Below are 21,814 nucleotides of genomic sequence, written 5' to 3'. Positions count from 1 at the left end.
TTTTTTAGGCCTCCAGAACCATTATCTTCCTACATATCTTCTTTTCTTCCCTGGGTTATAAAGTTAGACATCTTTCCCAGCTTTTCAAGCTTATTACTGCAACCACCCTTCCTTCCAAAGTCATTTTCATTCAGAAAACAATTATTTCATTTACATTACTTTAAAGATAGTGGATTTCTTTTTTTTTTTTTATTTAAATTTTTTTTTTTTTTTTTTTTTTTATTTATGATAGTCACAGAGAGAGAGAGACAGAGACAGAGACACAGGCAGAGGGAGAAGCAGGCTCCATGCACCGGGAGCCCGATGTGGGATTTGATCCCGGGTCTCCAGGATCACGCCCTGGGCCAAAGGCAGGCGCTAAACCGCTGCGCCACCCAGGGATCCCAAGATAGTGGATTTCTAAATAATGTCAAATTCACTTCTTACTCATCAATTTACATTCAAAGGTCTCTTTGGATGCTATGTTACAAGGATTCATAGACTAAGTTGCCAAATGTTTAGTAAGCATTCCAAAGAGATTGAAGAAAAGCATTTGGATCTTATATAAGTAAATATTTTTGTAGACATGTCCCCAAATTTTCATAATTTTAATTTGAATAGAGGTGTGTCTCATTTGCAGTCTCAGCTTCTCCATGGTTTCTCTTATTCAAAAACTGGTATAGATAAAAATAGAAACCTTAAATTTTTATTTTCAAAATGTTTTGAATCTTGGGGACTCACTTTCTCTTTCAAAGAAATTATAATGCCACTGAGTTTCTCTGAAATGCCACTTTCAGCTTTATATGAAAGTCACTTTTACATTTGCCTTAAAAATTTTTTTCATTTAGAAACAGAACATAACACCTATAGTCTCTTAAGTCTATATTCCTGACAATTAGAAAGAAATAGTCACAATTTCAAGAGCAAAATGTTTTAGTTATAATCTGAGGGAAATAAAAGGATATTTTGTTTAAGGTCATGTGATTCTCTGAATAGCATAATCTCTCTGGTCAAGGACCAGGAGGATATTGTAACTTTTAATATAACTTTGGCTTTTCTTTGAGTATGTCCCATCAAGCACAAGAGTCTTGCTAATTAATCAGCTCTTACCTCTATTCACAAGGGTCTTCGATTATAAGAAAACCAAATTTAGTAGTCTCTATACTCTGGGCACGTGTTTCCTCTAAGAGGAACTGTCAGTTATAATCACTTTAAAATAGGTTTTACTCACCAAGAACAACAATTTGAAGCTTCTAATATATTGGATATGTAAAACTGAAACAAGACAGCTATGGTCAAACAGGAATGTTGAGTTTTTCCTATAACTTCAAAGAGGCTTGTTTAACACTGTCTCTGGTATTGTGGTAACTATTATTAAAAGTCAATATAATTTTCAAAATTATATTGATTTTTAAAAATTTCAGTTTTGGGATGCCTGGGTGACCCAGTCAGTTGAGTGCCTGACTCTTGATTTTGGCTCTGGTCATCACCTTGGGGTCATGGGATTGAGCCAGGAGTCAGGTTCCATGCTGAGTAATGGGTATGGAGCCTGCTTGAGATCCTCTCTGCCACCATCCCCCCACCCCAACTCACACACTCTAAAAAAAGAAAAGAAAAAGAAAAAAAACTATAATTTTTCTAGAGCAAGTTGAATTACTGAATAACCCAGTTCCTTATTACACAAAGTATGGTTGATGAACCACACTGGCATTGGTCTGGGACGTTGTTGGAAATAGAAAATCTCAGACTTGAAGCAGATTATGTATTATTTTTTTGGAATATGCATTTTTAATGAGATCCCCAGATGTTGTGTAAGTATATTAAGGTTTAAAAAAGCACTGAACTAGTTAATATTGCTACTTGGAAGAGCCAAATACTCTTCATTACAGTTTACTGTGGATGGGCTGCTGTGCTCAAATGGATTGCAGGTGCACTCAGGTAACAGCTCTTTCAGCCCTCAAAGCAGGTGGGTGGGGACTGACTCAGCCAGAACCCTCAGAACGGTTGCTATAATTGCAAGTGGTCTTATCCATTAACCCCACAGTGCCTACCAGTATCATCATTTTTAAAAAGATTTTATTTATTTATTTGATAGAGGGAGAGCACAAGCAGGGGGAGTAGCAGGCAGAGGGAGAGGGAGAAGCAAGGGGCCTCCATCACAGAACCCTGGGATCGTGATCTGAGCTCAAGGCAGGCACTTAACTGACTGAGCTACCACAGCACCCCTAATATCATCATTTTCTATGTGGGCTGCTACATGGAAAAAGGTAGCAATGCACTACTCTGATGAATTACATTTAATGGAAAGGATTAAAGAGGGAAAGTAAATAGAAAGGGGAAATCAAAGCTCTTCCAGTTCAGACAAATCAAAAGTGAGGAAGTCAGAATGAGTTTGAATATTTGCTTCAGTTTCCCAACTCCTTGCAAAGTTATGTAAGTAGAATTTATACAACAACCAAGCAATGTTGGAAGAATAGTTCTTGGCTGGCAGGGGTCTGTTGTTGTTGTTGTTGTTGTTGTTGTTGTTGTTGTTTTTCATAGCTTTTGCACAGCCTAAAACTTGCACAGAATTGTTCAGCAGTAAACCCTTGGCTATGACAACAGAAGGATCCCTGAATAACAATAGAATTTAGGGCAACCCCGGGTGGCTCAGTGGTTTAGTGCTGCCTTCAGCCCAGGGCATGATCCTGGAGACCCAGGATCCAGTCCCACGTCAGGCTCCCTGTGTGGAGCCTGCCTCTCCCTCTGCCTGTGTCTCTGCCTCTCTCTCTCTCTCTCTCTCTCTGTCTCTCTCTGTCTCTCATGAATGAATAAATAAAATCTTTAAGAAAAAGATAGAATTTAGACCAAATTAGAAATTTTTTTTCTTGTCCATCCTTGTCAAGGCATTTGTCCAGTGCTTTGAAGAGAGTGGCTTAGAAGTTGATATAAGAACCCAACTTAAAAAAAAAAAAAAAAAAAAAAAAAAAGAACCCAACTTTATAGCAATTGTTATTATTGTAAATGACATTGTGCTTTAATTAATTTTTTAGTTGATATTTTAACTCTCATTCCTTAATATGGGTCTGGCTTTCTCAATTAACATTTTTTAAAGGACGAAATTAAAGAACCCCACAGTCTTAGCTTCTCTCTTATAGCACAGCAATGGCTTCAAATTGGCTTTTCTTGCTAGCTTCCCTCTTTCAAGCCTATCATCCTCACATTATCGGAGAGACCCCTTGAGAATGCAAATCCTCTAATGTCATTTTTCTGCTTATATCATTTCCATGATGTTCCATAGCTCTCTGGATAGTTTGAATCCCTCATTTGGCATTCACATTCCTTTAGGACGCCTGAGTCAACTTCCTTTGTGATCCCATGCCCATCTGCACTGCAACCATATCAAAGGGCTGTAGTTCCCCAAACATGCAGTGTTTTATAATGCCTGTGTCTTTGCACCTGCTGTTTCTCTTGCTATAATGCTCTTCTCCTTCTTTGTTGACTTGCTTTCACCTTTCTCATCCTTGAAGCTTCAACTCCAGTGTCAGCTCCTATAGAAAGTCCCCTTTTCTTCTTCCCTTCTAGTGATGTGATCCCATGGAACCTTGCATTTTCTCTATCATGGAATTACTCAGAGTGTTGCCATCAGAACCAGCTTCACGGATATGCAACCTGTACAATTGCATAGAGCTCTGCTTTGAAGGGCCCCACGCTTTACTTAATATTCTGCTGTTGCCATCATGAAATTCTTAATTTCGTCTTTGAATATATGTTTTGCAAATCAAGTCCAATGGGACAAGGGAGCATGCCCCCGAACAGAGGAGACACATGCAAAAATTGTGTCAGCTATTTATGACCACCCCATTCACATAAAAGTTCTGCAATGCCCCAAGAGCACAGAATTCTAGTAGATCCACAGTGTATGAGATTTCAGGAAGATAGAAAACAAGTACAAGATAAGCATGTTACATCTACTACTAAGAAGCAGCGCTCACAACTCCAAGAGAACATAGTATCTATTCCAACTAGAACTAGCTTGGGAGACAGAAAGAAGATAATTATGTTCTAAAAAACAGTGATGTTCTAAGAATGAGCAAGGAACCCTATCATTCTTTCCTAGTCTTATTACTTCCCTATGCTAGCCAAACACACAGACTGAAAATGACAACCCACGAGAAAGGGAAAGATAGGGCAGTCACAGTCCCTTTACTTTTCATCCTTCCTCATTCACCAGGAGGTTACAGGAAGCAAGTGTTGGGAGAATGCATGCATATCAAGAAGCAAAATAAAAACTGTTGAAGTAGTTTTGTGTAACGTTTCCACTGTCCTGGTAAAAATGAAATACTACAATCATGAAATTTCAGTGATTCTGCCTATGAGTCAAATGCTTTCATATTTGAGTTTCGAGCTGGTATTGCATGATCTAAAGATGGCTAACAAAATTTATACTAATTTAAATTTTTAAGTTTTCTCTACTTAGAATGATATTAAACATCACATTAAAAATTAGTATGCCAAATCAAGAGAGTCTGCAGAAGAAAGAAAAAAGCTTATACTTTTTGTACTGCTAAAGGTACCTTTTTTTTACTGGTATTTTGAAGAAGAGCCTCCACGTTCTCATTTTGCAGCAGCCTCTGCAAATTTTGTAGCTCACCGTAATTATAATTTGTTTTACTTGTCTATGTACCATATTAGATTAGGAGTTTCTTGAAGGCAGGGACTTTGTTTTTTATCTTGGTATCTCAGCTGTTTGCATATAGTAGGATCTCCAAAGATGACTTGCACATGGCAATTGCAGCTGATTTCAATGCTTCCAGAGAGGGGAAAAGAAGCAGCTCTCTTTCCAGAATGTAACACAGTATATTTGCCTTGAATGTGCCAATATAGAATAAGGAGGATAAAACAAATCCTCCAATCAATTGGTGCTGGTTTTAAATACCTGCTAGGTCTGTGTCAGGCACTGTGGGAGATTCACATTTTATCTTGTAGTCATTTGTGAGGGATGACTGCTTACTCACAGAAGCATAGGATAAAAGGTGAAGATGGTTAGTCCTCATAGGAGACATGTACATTGAGGCATAACAAGGGCTAAAGAGTTATGTCAGATGTCAAAGTGGATGTTTATTTAGATAGTAAAAGCCAGCAGCTCAAGGTGAGGTAGGAGGGTCCTAAGATATGGGCTAGGCTTAACCCCAAGGCCAGGCAGAGGCCTAGGTCTCCAGACTCTTATCAAATAGGTATTATCTGGAGAATTTATATACATGGACCTTAGGCCTTGCTCACCAGTGAAGCAAGAATCAGAAGCAGAACTCCAGACCCCAGGAAAGGACAATCCAAGAACAGGGAAGGACCCCAGTCTTGGAAGGCATTAGAGTAGAAGTTTCCCCAAAAAAGACCTCAGAAAGGACCAGATCAGGAACCTGCCCCATGACCAAGGCCAAGGGTGGAATGAGTACAAACGAGCAGAGACCCTGATGGGCTAAGTCACTTGGTTGGGGAGTGACACCGAACCCATGGGCATCTGCAAGTCCAAATAAGGAGGAGATGACATAGAAAGCCAAAGAAATGATTTTAGGGGAATGGAGAGGAAAGCACATAAAACTTAGATAAGAAACTTTGTCATAAGACAAATCCATGTGAAACAAAGTAGGATTGCATTTAGCTTAACATATAAGAGGCAAATAATGGAGTTCATACTTTCAGTAACATGAGGAGTCAAAGTGGGTTGGAGAAATAAGAAAAGGCTTCCTGGACAACATGGCATGAGACCTGGATGTTCAAGGAGAGACTCAGTTTACTACTAATGAGTCTACAGGAAACTGCAAATGGAGATGGCCTCCTTAAGAGGTCTGTGGCTGGGCATGTGGGATGTAGGGAGAACAGTGTGATAGGTAGAATAATGCCCCCCCAAATATGTCCATGTCTTAATCCCCAGAACCTGAGAATATTACCTTATTGGGCAAAAGCAACTGCCCATGAGAGCAAATTACTGAGATGTGGAGAGTATCCTGGGTTATCCAGGCGGGCCCATCATGATCCTTGTGGTCCTTACAAGAAGGATGCAGGAAGGGTCAGAATCAGCAGAGGAGGTAGCATGATGATGGAAGTAGGGGCCGGGGTGATGTGCTCTGGGAATGGAGGAGGCCATTACAAGCTAAGGAATACGGGTGACCACTAAAGCAGAAAAAGACAAGGAAACATTCTCTCGTCGGAGCCTTCAGCGGGAACCTCCCTACCAACATCTGGACTTGAGACCAATCTGAATGGTTTTGGACTACTGACCTCCAACACTCTAAGAGTTAAGCTGCTGTTTTAGGCCACTACGTGTGTGGTGATTTGTTACAGCAGCGGTAGGAAAGCAATAGAGGCACAGGGAAACGTGAACTAAGCTGCAGAGCTATTTGTGGTCACTGTGGACGTGCCAGGAAAATCTAAACGTAGGCAAGCAAATGATGGAACTTGCTGCACGATGCTGTCTTCTTCCGTGTTCCAAATGCATCACAGTGGGTGCCTTGAGATAAGCCCTGGAGGGGGCGGGCTCAACCCAATCAGCCCACCGTGCCGTGTCAGGAGCCCTCAGATGCTGAGAGGTTTTGGATAGATCAAGGTGCTGGCAAGTTGGTTCTAGGTGAGGCCTCTCTTCCTGGCTTGCAGGTAGCAGTCTTGTCACTGTATCCTCACATGGCCTTTCCTCTGCATGTGCATATGGAGACAGAGATCTCTGGTGTGTCTTCCATTTCTTGTATGGATACCAGTCCTATTGGATCAGGGTACGACCCTTATGATCTCATTGGACTTAGATTACCTCCTTAAAGAACCTATTTCCAAATACCATCACATTAGGAGTTAGGGCTTCAACATACAGATTTAGGGAGGACACAATTCAGGCCAAACCAGATGACAGCAATTAGGAATGCACTGTCTTTTACTTTTAGGGTCCATGACCTCATATTCACCATGTTATGAAGATTGTATCAGAAATCATTATGAAAATACTTCCAGAACACCTTTTAATTTTCATGCGTTTTCAAGATTTTCCTAATGTCACAATCTGCCCAGGAATTTGCCCATCTGCCCAAAGAAAGAGAAGGAAAGCAGGTTGCACGCTGTCATCTTTTCCTCATTCACCTATGTGAAATGCGAATTCAGAAAGTACAACCAAGAAAATATTATCTTTTTGTAAAAACCATGCAGCTGGGTGCCTGCTGTCAGGATATAATTATACGAAGTGGAATTGGTCTCAAGCAAGACACGAAAGCTACTGTCCCAGCTACATAGAGTGCCGAGGGAGCTCCTCTAATTACCACCAACTAGAGATGTAGTCTATCTCTTTCAAATAACGTCAGCAGCAACAGCGACAGCCTGCACCTTCCAACATCACACTTCTTCATTAGTCTGCTCTGACTCACCCTCCTCACCTCCTACCACCCAGCAAACCTTCCACTGAGTGATTTATCTTTCCATGTACTGGGTAGCATTTCAGCCACTGCCTTCTTTCTTCCTTCTTTAGTTCCTACCAAATAATTACCGAGTGTCCCTGTCATGCGAGGATATTCATAGGCTCTGTGTTATGCCGGCCTCACTGTAACCCTGCCAAGTAGACATCATCCCTCTATAAAAGGGTAAAGTGAGGATCAAAGTGGTTATGTGGTTTGGCACCAGTACTGAGTCACTGCAGTGGGCATCCGGAGGGAAGGAAGGGGAAGGAAAGAGGGAAAGAGGGGTGAGGGAAGCAGAGGGGAAAGAAATCTTCAGGAGTAGGGGGATAGCAGTAGTAAAGTTAGATGAGCCTCACCTTTGTCATCCTGGAGGATCAACATGGCCCTTCACAAGCCCCAGCGGCTCTCTATCCAGAGACTAATTTTATGGGAATTCATTGTAATAGAAACTTGTATAACCTGCTTCATTAGAATTGGTTGGACCTGCTGCCCAGACACAGCAAAACTGTAGTGCAATTCTATAAATAAGCTCTGGCTCCTATGCCTAATGAGACCTTACAGTCAGCCTGAAGGAAAATATCATCTGTCTCTGCTGTTCATTGCCTTTTGTCCTGAATGCATGCAAAGATACTATTTAAGCCTTTTTTTTCATAGCCTTCTCTCCATGCAAGTTGAGGCAGGGTCCCAAATCTCCCCACAGGCCAGCTAGTTGTCTGCACCCAGCCTCCACTATGGCCAGGACCAAGAAGGACTGTCATGTTCCACCCATCTGAGCACTGCAGGAAACAGGTTCTTCCCTCCGTTGCCCTTTTTCTAGGGCTACAGCCTTGATTTCTTCGAGAAGGTGTGCAGTGGCCTAGTTCTACTTCCTTTCTTCCTCTCTGTGGCCTCTAAGCTGGGCCACACAGGCTGGATGCCAGAGGACAAACCAATGAACGTTGCCCTGCTTCTGTTTTTCTATGAGAAAAAAAATGAAGATGATCTCTCTTAGAGCCTGAATGTTGCTTCCCCCTCCCCCCAACTTCATATGTTGAGACCTTCCCCTGTGATGATATTAGGAAGTGATCGCAGTAACAGGTGGGGCTTTTGAGAGGTAATTAGGATTAGATGGGGTCATAGGATGGTGACCCCATAATGGAGTTAGTAGCCTTCTAAGAGTCCTGAGAGAGTTTGCTTCTTCTCTGTGCTCTCCGCCACATTAGGATACTGTAAGTTGACTGTCTACAACCTACGAGAGTGCCCTCATCAGAGCCTGGCCCCATCCTGGCACCCTGATCTTGGACTTCTAGCCTCTAGGATTGTGGAAGATAAATCTCTGTTATTTAAAAGCTACCCAGTCTATAGAATTTCCCTTCGAGCTGTCTGAGATGATCAAGACAATCATCGATAGACAACTGCATGAGACTTTTGGAGTTACGGTTATGTTTATAGAAACATTTTAAGTTGTTATAAAAAAAATACAATGTAAATAACCATAACTTGACTAAGAGGTACCTTAATTTATGAGGTGGAAGAAAAGGGGGGAATCTGGTGGTTAGGGTCCCAATGTGGCCTTGGCGGGCTGAGTTCACTGGTGTCTGCAGTGCTCAAATCAGAGCAAATGTATGATTCCCAATCTGTAAACTCAGGGTTTAAGAAGTACCCATTTCTATAACTTAGATGAAATATAAATTCCAGCATCATCCAACCAAGTGATCACCAAGGTCATTTGAGGTAATATCGAAACTCCCTGTTCAGGTCTGATAAGAACCTGGAAGACTTCAATGTCCAGGAAACACCTCTGTCCTCCACCTGTCTCTCTGGCATCTGCATTCTTCTATCCATCATGGGCACCACTGACATTGCTTAAGGCCTACAGTGGTCCCCCAAAGTCTGGTAACTTTAAGTCAGGTCGCCTGGGAGGTACATAAATGTTTGCAGAGCCTGGAAATACCTTTCCCTACGTGCCTCACCATCATCTCTTTGATATCTTGCCACCCACTTGGAGTTCAGAGGTGGGTGCAGGTACATCCACTGTCCAAAGACCTCTCTCCCTTTCTTGACATAGGGAGATCTTTTTGCCTTTCCTTCTCCTTCTCTCCTTTCCTTCATAGAGTTTATTCATTCTGTGCATTTCCCCTTCTTCACCCGAAACATCTCACATGCTTTATCAGGCTTGGGTTTTAAAAAAAAATTCAAAGGTCATTGTCTTCAGACTGCAAACTTGAAGTGATTGATATCATGTCTTCTGGATGTAGTGACTAGTCACTTCAACTTTGGGTAAGTATACACGCAGTGGTTGAACTAGGTTGTGTGGCTATTATAGAAGCATAGGTTTTAGATGAAAAGGTGTGGAATATTGATGGGCATGGGGAGAGTGCATTGGTCCCACCAATGCATGTGCCTTTCAGTTTTATTCTCTCCCTTTCTGGATACCTGTCATATACATAGTCTAGTACAGAAAGGTCTCTCATACACCTCATGGACCTTTCACCCTGATCAGACCTAGCCCAAGGCTAGCAACACTAGCCAAGCTGTCGCCTCAAGCAACAGCTCTGTCCAGTAAGAGTATGAATGACGGTTGACCCCAGCATGGACCCTCTGTCTTACCAAGTGTGAGTTCAGAGGCAGGAAAAAAAAAATCATTGATAATTGGAGGATCAGCTGAAGTAAAGTGACAGGAATGGAGAAAAGCCAAAAAGAGAACAATAGATTTCTGGTACTGACCTAGTGACAAGACACCTGGTGGCTATGGCTGTGCTCGCACCTAAAAGATCTTCCAGCTCCTGTTTTTCTGGAAGGCCTGGCTATATGTGGTTCCTGTTTTTCTTCTTTCTCTGTGTATCTTTTCCACACAATCTAATGATCTGAGCAAACCTGAGCCTCTCTCTGGTCCTTCTGATCAGAAGAGGCTCACTCACATTTATTTGAAGAAAGCCTTGTAAGGTTTAAGTATTAGATCAGTTAAAGAGCAGTAAACAGTGACTCACAGATTAATAAATATTTCAAAGGGCAGCAAATAACAGGCGCTTTTATTCTGAAGTTTGAAGACCAAGCAGTTCCAGATAAATAGCCGCCAGTGAAAACATCTTAAACTGATAACCCTCTCTCTCTCTTGCTCCCTCTTCTCTAGATCTTGGTCCCTTTGTGTTCGTTCTGCTTTTCTTTTTGTGAACTTACTTCCCATCTCCTCTCCTACCATTTATATTTGCGTGATTCTCTCTTGATTCCTCTCCGCCTCTTCTCTTTCCTTTGTCCCTCTTCCATTCCTCTTCAACATCTCATTCCCTTACTCTTCCTTTTCCCCTCTTTTCCTTCTCTGGTTGCCTCTCCTCTCCTCCTCCTCTTATTACTTTCCTTACTACTACTCTTTAAAGACCACAAACCGGAAAGGAAATATATTCATTAGAATTCGTTGTGCCTATCACATTTTGTGTTCTATTCTCTTTGTTTCATAGCAGGTGACTTCTAAAGCAGATAATTTCTATTAAACAAACAAGGAATACCTAAAGGATCTGCTCTTGCCTGTGTCCCTCAGTTGATTGTTTTCTCCAGTCTTCTGTGGCCTTGGCAGGACATAAAGGCTTTCCAAGCCCAGTACTCTGCACAGAAGGTTACCAGGGGGAAAAAAAATGGGTTCTCGGATCAGTTTCTACTTGGAAGAATTTTTTAAAAATCTCCCTGATGTTTGCGCTGCAAAGAGAAAAGAAAGATACAATCAGTTATTTACTGAATTAGATTATTAACCCAAAAGGTATAGAGATGTTATTACAGTAGAAATAGTGATTTTAGTTTTACTGTGTAGAAATTATCTCTCTTGGTGGTACTCGGGAGGCGACATGAATTTTTCTGCTAGATTAGTTTTTGAATGTTCCCACGGTGCACCTATCCTTTGTGGCTCTGAAAGGAAAGTTGCAGACCAAGTACAAAGCCCTTATCACCGTTGTCACCCTCTTGTCAAATGATTAAAATCCTTGTTGACATTAAATGTCAACAGAGAAAGTTATCCAGCATTAGGTAAGCGCTACAGGGCCAAGGATTCCTATCCAAGAGCATAGTCACCTGCCACCTAGTGTCTTAATAAAAAACTACAGTAAATGATCCATTTAGCCCAGGTCTTCTGGGCTCCCTCCAAAATCCTCTTTGAACCCTTAGGGTTTAGCTGGGAGCTCTTCATGATGGCAGGCAGCTTTTTCTGGGAGGCTGCTGACCTGACTCGTCCACTCTGAACAGAAGAATCCCACCTGTCACAGTCGGGTAGGGTTTCCCCCTCTCTGGTCTATATGTGAGGATATCCAAAGGAATGCTCTGACTCAAAACTTTATGGGAGGACAAAGGATGCCTGAGAATGGCTGAAGCGTGCCATGGCATAAAAAGCATATAAAGTGCATATAGTCAATGTTATACTGTTAATGATAATTATATGTAGCAATTGCAGTGACGTTGTAATTTAATATTTCGCAAATGTTTAAGTGTCTTCTATGAGTTGGGCACCATGCCAGGTGTTGGGAACGAGGCTGTGAGCGTTAGAGATAGGTCCTGGTGTCATGAAGCTTGTGTGCTGTGGAGCAAGAAGGACAACAAACAAGATATATACATACCAGGGCATATACTATAGAGAAAATCAACAGGGCCATGAAATAAGCTTATTGGAGAAGATGACTTTGTTACAGGTAGTCAGGGACAGCATTTCTGAGAAAGTGGCTCTGAGTGAGACTCAGATACTGAGAATGTGCCAGGTGTAAAAGGAGCAGAGGGTGGTCACTCCAGGGACCAGTGAGTACAAAGGCCTGGGAGAAGAAAGGGGCCTAGTGTGTCTGAGGGCCAGGCTGGAGGACAAGGCAGCGGAAGTGTGCTGACCCAGTAGAGTTGTGTTTGTACTCCAGACATCGCTGATTCTGGACATAAAAAGAATAAAATTTTTCTCTGAGATTTAAATTTTGAAACTGGTTCGTAATAGATCATACATTTATTGGGGTTCTTTAAATCAAACCAAATTAAGAGGAAACAAAGTCATATTGTGGGACGGGGAGAGGAATTTAGTGCTTTGTGTAGCCAGGAAGGACACAAGTGGATCAGAGGATTCTGGAACCACCGACTCTGTTACTGGCTCCTCTTTGTCTGCTTATCTCTGAGTGTTGAATTCAGTCTCTCCTACCAGTAGAACCACGGATGCTGACAGTTCTGAGCTTACATACAACACAATGACCTAAATCTTTTCTCCTACCTCAGTTTGAAAAGCCCACGCAAGGACTCTGATTGCCCTGACTTTGTGCTCACTCCTAGGACCAAAACCAAGGGAAGTGAGAAACTATGACCCACCTCACTTGCATCATGTGCCCATCCCTGTGGTCAGATCAGTTACTACAAACAGAGGGGAAGTATGTGGTAACATAGACATGGCCCATGGGGTATCGATGTCACTTTAGTTTTTCCATCAAAGATGAGAAAAAAAGATACACTCAATTTCATCAAGGCTAACAAGCTATTGAAGGACACTAATACTATCCAAAGAAAGAATGCATCCTTCTCAAAGAGACTTGGCCAGCCATTAAAATACAGAAAGAGGAAAGTCAATGAGCTGAACCTTGGTGGTTCTCAACTAAATGATTTGCGGGGGAGAGGGAGCCTTACCCAACGGTTCCCATGGTAAGGTATATTGTTGAGCTAGCTGGTATCTCTGAGCTAGCTCCTCTGTGGCCCTCCCATCTTAATTCAACATTATCAAATTTCTGATATTAATTTGAGGTGCATCCTCACTAAGGAACTTCAGAAGATTTACCAAAACCGAGGATAGTCTTCTTTTTTTTTTCCTCTTTCTTGATTCGGGCTCTGTTCATGTGCTTCTATGTCCCCCACCAGTTCACATGAGACTTTCCTTTATTGTAATATTGTTAACATGAAAATCTAAGTCTCCACGTCAACTGTCCCCATCAACTGACAGAAAATTTCCCCATCTTTTTTGCTAAGAAATCTTTACTTCTCTCTAAAAGGTTCTACAAAATGCTCTCCTGCTAGTCATTTGTTATAGGAAAATAGCTTGTCCTTCAATTTGTATGATACCACAGCTCAGCTCTGTGTGTGCGCACACTCACGTGTGTGTGTGTGTGTGAGTGTGTGTATCCCTCTGACTCTTAGCTGCTTTGTCTTCAACATGATCAGCATTCCACTTTTTGGAGAAGGTTTTACATACCATTACTTTTGACATGAAAAGTAACATTAGCTCTGCTGAAAACGGAGTCGATGTTGGACAAAATTAGGAATGACAATGAAAATCAAATGCAAAATATTAAATACCATTCTAGGTTGTATAGAGTTTTTTTCTAACCTTTTTCCCCATTTATTTTCCCATTGACTCAACTAATGTTTTTGAGCACCTGCAATGTGCTATGCCCTGCGAATAAATACAAGGGTAAAAAGGGAGACAGAATCAGTTCTCCTGTAATCATTTGGTTCCCAATAGTATCTGGACTCTACTGTGTGTGGAATAGATGATAAATAGCCCTCGGTCTTGGTCTTCAAAATATTTCAGAAATTTGGGACTGGAACAGATAAACATATGCAGATGATGATCTTGCAAGGCACCATATGGCAATTTTTAAACCGTGTGGCAAAGAGGTATTGAGGAGGAAATAATTCACTCTGATTGGAAATATGTGGGAAGAAGATACTGAGGTCATAGTAATGGAACTGACCTTTGTAGGTCTTGCATAGGTTGAATGGGTGAAGAAGGAAAGAAATTCTAAGGACTCAAAAGGACAGAAGCAGAATGCTAAAGGATCCGTTGAGAGAATATGGATGAGTTTTTTAGACTGAATCAGTAAGTCTCTTTGGATGATAGTAGGACAAAGAGTGTGGGATGGATGAGACATTAGGCTAAAAGTCATGGAAGGCAGACGCAGACTAGGCTATTCAGTTTCCATGCAGAGGATTTAGACTTTATTCTGTAGCAATGGCAATCCACCAAAGATGTGTGATCCCAAAAGGATATATCTTTGTCAGCAGCTCATAGGATGGGCTCAGTAAGTGAAAAGCAAAGAAGGCTGGAGAAAAAGTATCCCTTAGCTGCTGCCTTGCCTCTTATCCAAGTGAAAAAAAGATGGTGAAAACCTGACTTATGTTTGTGCCTGTGGAACCAGAAGAGAGATGGGTTTAAGAGGCCATGGAGACAGGGAACTGACAAGTCTTCCATGATACACAGAGGGGATGAAATGGGGAGGAGGCACTGAAGGTGACCCCATGCTCTCTCACTGTCAAGGGGGTCCAGTGACGGTGGTACCACACACTTAGGTAGAACAGCGCAGAGAAAGGTACATTCATGTTTCCAATGCACAGTATGAAATTGCAGAGAAACATGTAGGTAGAGCCTTGAACTAAAAATGTGAGTCCCCAGCACTTTATGTCCAAATAGCTGCCTTTTTTCCCCCAGATTTTATTTATTTTTTTATTTATTCATGAGAGATACATAGAGAGAGGCAGAGACACAGGCAGAGAGAGAAGCAGGCTCCCTGCAGGGAGCTCCATGTGGGAACTTGGTCCCAGGACCCTGGGGTCACGCCCTGAGCCCAAGTCAGATGCTCAACTACTGAGCCACCCAGGCACCCCCAAATAGCTGCCTTTCATAGACTGTCTGCTGTATCCTGTGTGTTAAGCTTCATAATGACTGAGCCAAGAAGATATCAACAGCCACACATAAGAGAAATAAGAACTCAAGACATTAGACTTGCCCACATTCACACAACTAATAAGCAGCAAAGCAAGATTTTGAATCCAGCTTTACCTGACTCTAAACCCTCACGTTTTCAAATATCTTGCTTTAGTTTTTTTTTTTTAGCTCATTGCATTCATTGGATGTATAAAATCACTGTCACCCTGAAGAGAAAGTCTGGGGTCATTCACTTCATTCTTAGCCATGGTCAAACGAGAAATAATAAGCATGCTCGGCATACCTCATGCTCAAGGCCATGGAGCTGAATTCTCAGGAGGAAGAGCAGCGGGGAGTCCAAACAAACAGAGCATAGTTTTTTTAATTGTGCCCTAGAAACAATTATATCCTCCAAAAAAGTAAAGTGGATGTTTTATTAATAAATCATTATTTACAGAAAGTTGAATAACCATCATCATCAGTTCTAGGTTAAATAGTAGACTAAGTATAAACTTTGAGGATCTCCTTCTGCTGTTAAGTCTAGTTACTGTGTTGTGAAAATTTAATATTTCAAAATCATAATCTCCCGGCCTATTAATACAGTTGGTGGCAACTGTGTTTTCAAGAAACTTTTGTATGTCAGACAAAGCTACACCTCATGGTGAGATTTTAAATTATGTCTCAAATATGGGATCATTCCACCATTTGAGGGGGCGGGGTCAATTCAGAGAGTTGTAGGGACAGAACTATAAAATGTACACATATTTAAAATATGTATTAATAATACTATGTATCTTTATATTATATGGATAAATAAAAGTATATGTTATATATAAATGCTTTTAAAAATATTACCTATATTTCATATATACATATACATACACATACAGATACACACACACACACACACACACACATATACCTAATGGGTCACACAGATACTCAAAAAGCAGTGGTTTTCAATCCTGACAGCACATTTGAATCACTTGGGGAGTATTTATTTATTTATAAATTTTATTTATTTATTCATGAGAGACACACATAGAGAGGCAGAGACACAGGTAGAGAGAGAAGCAGGCTTCCTGCGAGGAGCCTGATGTGGGACTCCATCCCAGGACTTCGGGGTCATGACCTGAGACAAAGGCAGACGCTCAACCACTGAGCCACCCAGGTGCCCCACTTTGGAAGCTTTTAAGAAAAATACCACCACCTGGGGCCCATGCATCAGTATGATCCTAATAAGCAGCCAACATGGACAACCACTGCCCCTAGATGAGCAGTGATTGAGAAAGAAATGAAAAAGGACTTTGGAGACATATAAACCTGAATTTGAATACTACTTCACTATCGACTGGCTTCATCATTTTTGGTAAATTATCTGACTTCTCTGGGGCTCGGTTTTTCCATCTGTACAATAGGAATAATATCTACTTTTTGAGTTCCGAGGGACAAGATGTGCCTGGTGTCATGCAGTAAATAGTAGTGGAAAGGCTAAGAGCCAGGGTGGAGGCTAAGACAGAGGGAAAGGCTGGAAGATGAAGAGAACACCAAGCTGAGAAGAGAGGCCAGAAAGAACCCTACAAAGCAAATTTAGGCCTGTTTCAACTTTACAGAGATTCATGCTTCTCATATTTTTCTTGAAATCCAGCTAAAAGCAAGAGATTGGCTCAGAAAGAGTGAGAAATTTTACCCTGGGGAAGCCCTGCAGTGTGAGAAAAGCCATGCTCTGGATCACCTTCTTTATTTTCTCTGACCACAGGAATGTTTATGCCACCTGTGCACAACTTGAAACCTAGCTCTTGGGGTCTGACACTTATTCTAGAACATTATACTACCTGGTGTTCCTCAAGATGTAGTCTCCAGACCAACGCTGCAGGATCACATGGAAATATACTAGACTTGCAAAATCTTGGGGGCTCCTCCCCAGACCTACTGAATCTGACTTTGGGGATAGGGCCCAGCAATCTGTGTTATAAGCTCCTCAGGTGGTTCTGATGCAATTTAACTTTTGAGCAGCACTGTGGTAAAGTATTATAGCAGGTGCCCTCAGCAATGAAAATGGTTGGCAATAAGCAAAACCACAGCACTCTTCGTCTTGGTCACCATTGGGTCGTGTTAAATCAATTCGTAATTCTTATCCTCCCAGCTTAATAAATTTAATAAATGAGGAGATAGCCAAATAATTGAATTCTCCATCGGTAAGAAATACAAAATCATCCTTCAGACTTTATTTGATAAGGCTCTCAAACAACACTTAAAATTACATTCTTACACATTAATACCGGTATATCTCTACCTGTATATGAATGGGTGTCCTTTCATATATTTAAATATGTATTTATTCATCTGTTCACCTTTGCAAAGATTTCCTTTTACATCTGCTTTTCCAGAGGTCTCAGGTTTATTCTGCTGTACTTCCCAGTTAAGTATGTTCCTCAAGTCAGGTTGATTGGTGAGCCTAATTTTTAATGATGATGCTCTTCACAGCTCGAGGACAGACCACTAGTATAGGACGTAAACACTTAGATTCTGGAGATGGCTCGGCATAGGTTTAATCCCATCCCCATATATGATGTATAATACTAACTTGCATTTGGGAGGTAAATTATTAATCTCTAAGAGACTTATTTCTTATCTACTGAAATGGGGTTAACAATATAATACCTATTCCTGCCTCATAGGACTTTTGAGAACATGTAAAATAATAAATACCTCCTATTGGTATTATGACTTCTAGAAGTCTCTTTGCTTTTAATGATGATATGAAATACTTGGAGATATTTGAAGTAAAATGATATGAGTGGTATCATAGGGCTCTTGGAGGTTTTTTTAAAATATTTTATTTATTTATTAATGAGAGACATAGAGGGAGAGAGAGAGAGGCAGAGACACAGGCAGAGGGAGAAGCAGGCTCCATACAGGGAGCTGGACCTGGAACTCGATCCCAGGTCTCCAGGATCACGCCCTGGGCTGAAGGCAGCGCTAAACCTCTGAGCCACCTGGGCTGCCCTCCCTTCCCGCCGCCCCCCCACCCCGCCCCAAGGTTTTGTAATAAAGCATTCGGAGCAGTGTTTTTCAAACCTTAACGTGTATACAAATCACCCAAGGATCCTGTTAGAGTGCAGGTATTGATCCGAGATGGGGTCTGACATGCTTTATTTCCAGCAAGCTCCTGGGGAATACTGATGCAGCGTGTTCCAGTTTAAAGCACTGAGCTTATGTCCTGGAACATGTTAAATACTTAGTAAACATTGACTATCAGTATTGTGACTTCCAGAAGCTTCTCTGTTTTGAATAGCAATTTGAAATACTTTCAGATTTTTGAAGTACACATGGATGGACATGAAGTGGAATCTCTATCTGTCAAAACTAGGAGATGATTATGTGATCTAACTGTTCTTAATTACTTTGTGTAGATGAAAAAGTGGGGAGAGTATCTTTTCTTCTTTTTAATGTGCTGCTTCTGTCTCCCTGAACTCAGAGATTTTTCTTCATGTGCTTCCACTTTGATTCTACTTGAAAAAAATGACCTCCCTTCTCTTTCTTACCCTTTCAAATCCTAACCTGATCTCAAAGTCTAGCTCCTTCAGAAGAAATGTAGCTCTCAGCACATGCAGATTTTACCATACAACATTGCATCACGTGACTCTAAAATAATACCACGTTTCAAGTAGAACCGCCAGCACCGATATACTTGATGGTGAATGTTGTCCTTCAATGCCATTTTAAGAAACTCTGGGTTCATGATGCTGCTTCCATTGCTTGAAATAGTTTTTGAACTTGTTCTTAGGAATTGCCTCTGGATTAGTCACAGTGCACTAGGCTATTGTTGCATGACCAAAATATTTCAGGATCTCATTAGCTTAATGTTATAATAAAAGTGTATTTCTCTCTCATTGTATTCTAATGTTGGTCAGGGAGCTCTCAGGGAGGCTCTGCTCCAAATAATGATTCAGGAATTCCTGCTCTTTCCATTGTTGAGCCTGCCATCTTGGAATGCTTGGATATGAGCTGAGAAAACATGGAAATTGCTCAGGGGGCCTATGGTCAGGACTGGAAGAGGCTTCCATATGCCATTGGCCAAAATTCAATCAAGTGACCCCAAAGCTAACTTTGAACAAGATCCAACAAATCTATATGTCCAGCTGGAGGAAATAGTATTGGTGAGCAACAGTCAGTTTCTGCCATATAGAGTCATGGGGCAAGATGTTAAGAAGATCAACTGCCCTGTGGTAAAGAGCTTTCAGCCAGTGTCTGAGGCAAAGTTGTGAGCAATGGTTAGTTATAGGTGTGCAGGGATGCTGATTCCTACAGCTCTCAGGGTGGCTGGACAGAGATTATGGCAGCTGGGAGGACTCCCCGGATCACCCACACTGGACATAAACAGCCTCATCCATTTTATGCCAGTGTGCCACTTTATGTTACAGAAAACAAAGGGAAGCCCTACTATGTGGTCACATCTAGTTTTTTTTTTCATATCTAGTTATTGACTAAAAGTCATATTATCTGACTTGAACACTATTCTTGGCTCTTCTTCAAAATCAAATTTGCCTCCCAGATATCACCCTCACTATAGAAATTCAAACTAGAGTGCTTTTATACTCTAAAGCAATTCTAAAAGAAGTTTCAAAAATATTTTAATTGTTAATGGCATTTCCAGGTTAGATGTTACAGGTCATTAGGGGGATACTTTGAAAGGGATAGGCTTCATTTTTATGTTTGAAATAGTGTGCTTGTTAGAAGAGAAGTATCACCTGGCATAATACTCTCTCAGTCCTTCTATGCTGTCTCAATGGCACGGTATCATCCTTTTTTATGGTTGCATAATATTTCTCTCTGTGTATGTATACACATCTTGAAATGTGTTGTACACCTGAAACTAATATAACATTGTATGTCAACTGTACTCAAATAAATATAAAATAGTTATATTTTATAATGACTCAAAATAAATATAAAAAAGTAAAAACACCAGTATGATCCTATTATGCAGGTTAACTCTAACCTGCCTAGAATAATTATCTTTCTCTTCCTTCTCCTTTTCTTTTCTCCTTCTCTTTCTCTCTCTCCTTTTTCTTCCTTATTTCAAATATTTTAGAAGCTAGATATACTTCACTCTTTGTGTATGTCCTCCCCCCTGCCACACACACATAGTAAGTAGCTTGCTGGCTAGTCCCCTGATACATGCCCAGAAAAAAAGTTACTGGTTGATTAATTTGCTCTGTAGACATGTTGATTACAAAAAATAGATTTAAGCTGGTGCAGGAGATCTTTCAAAATGCACTATTTAAAAAATTTCCTCCTAGAGATAAAAATTTAATACCAGAATCATTTATTTAGAAGGCTTTCAATCCTCCTTAATAGTCACAACCATATGTTAACATGCACCTTTCACTTTATGCATTACCTTTCTTTCTCAACTGTTTCAAGCACATAAAAAATCCAGAGATTATTAAAAATATTTATACCACTGACCTTAAATTATTAAGCATTACAGATCTTATTGAAACTGTGTATCCTTATTAGAATGCTATTATCTCTCCCTTTACAGAAGGAGCTACTATCCTCAATTTGGTATTTATTATTCATATACCTATATTGTTTTTTAGTTCTTATGAACATATACAGAAGCACTTTTATAAACATTTTGCAGGTCTGAAAATTTTATAAATGACATTATATTATTCATATATATTTGACAATTGCTTGCTTTTTTCTTTTTTGCCTAACATTGTGTTCTGAGGTATGTGTTGTCATGTGCAGCTCTAATCCATTTGCTTTAACTGCTGTATGGCATTCAGTACCATGAGAAAATATATTCATTTATTCCGTTGTGTTAGTATACTTCTAGTTGTTTCCACATTTTTGCCTTTACAAGGAGAGCTTCAATAAAGTCCTTGTAAATGTCTCCTTGGGTACTTCTGCTAAAGCATTTCCAGGACAAAGGCACAGGAGTGAGATTGGTAGCTTTCTAAGGTGTAGCACTTAACTTTACAGAGTCATGCCCAATTGTCCTCCAGGGGCACGATTCTGTAAAATTGTTCTGGGCTGGTTTTTATCCCCTGCCAACAGTAAAGAAGAGTCCCTACTGCTTCTTCACTTGGTATCATCATGCTGAAGCTGGTTATTGTAAAATACTTTTTCCTTTAAAAATTTTTTTATTGAGGTGTAATTCACATGTAACATTTTATCAGTTTCAGGTGTATGACATCATGATATGATATTTGTATATGTTGAGAAACAATTATCAAAATAAGTCTAGTTTATATCTGTCACCATAGTTACGAATTTTTTTTCTTGTGATGAGGACTCTTAAGATCAAGAGCTACTTTAAAATATGCAGCACAATATTATTAATCATAATCATCTTGTTGTACAGTACATCCCCATGACTAATTTATTTTATAACTGTAAATTTGTACATTTGACTTTTTTTAACCCATTTCACTCACCCCCACCCCCACCTCTGGCAACTACCGTACTGGTCTGTTCTGTGCCTCTGAGTTTGTTTTAGATTCCACATAGAAGTGGAATCATATGATGTTTGCCTTTGTTGACATATTTCACTTAGCCTTCAAGGTCCATCCATAGTTTTGCAAATGGCAAGATTTCATTTGTTTTTATGGCTGAATAATACTCTACTGTGTTTTCTTTACCCTTTCATCTACTGATGGGCACTCAGGTTGGTCCCATATCTTGCAATCTATAATTAATGATGAAGTGAATCTGGGAAGAGAGATATCTTTTCAGGTTAGTGTTTTCCTTCTCTTTGGATAAATACCTGGAAGTAGAA

General features: G+C 40.5%; 1 long non-coding RNA gene across 5 annotated transcripts in view; it reads left to right on the top strand.

Annotated features, from left to right (window-relative positions):
* LOC144292932 (uncharacterized) overlaps positions 1 to 21,814 on the top strand; it is a 72,716-nt gene that overhangs the window by 8,758 nt on the left and 42,144 nt on the right. The gene's annotated exons all lie outside the window — the stretch shown is intronic.

Source organism: Canis aureus, chromosome 2 (assembly GCF_053574225.1).
Source record: "Canis aureus isolate CA01 chromosome 2, VMU_Caureus_v.1.0, whole genome shotgun sequence".
Lineage (NCBI taxonomy): Eukaryota > Metazoa > Chordata > Mammalia > Carnivora > Canidae > Canis > Canis aureus.
Note: the sequence above shows the minus strand (reverse complement) of the source record. Positions and strands in the feature narration are given on the sequence as shown.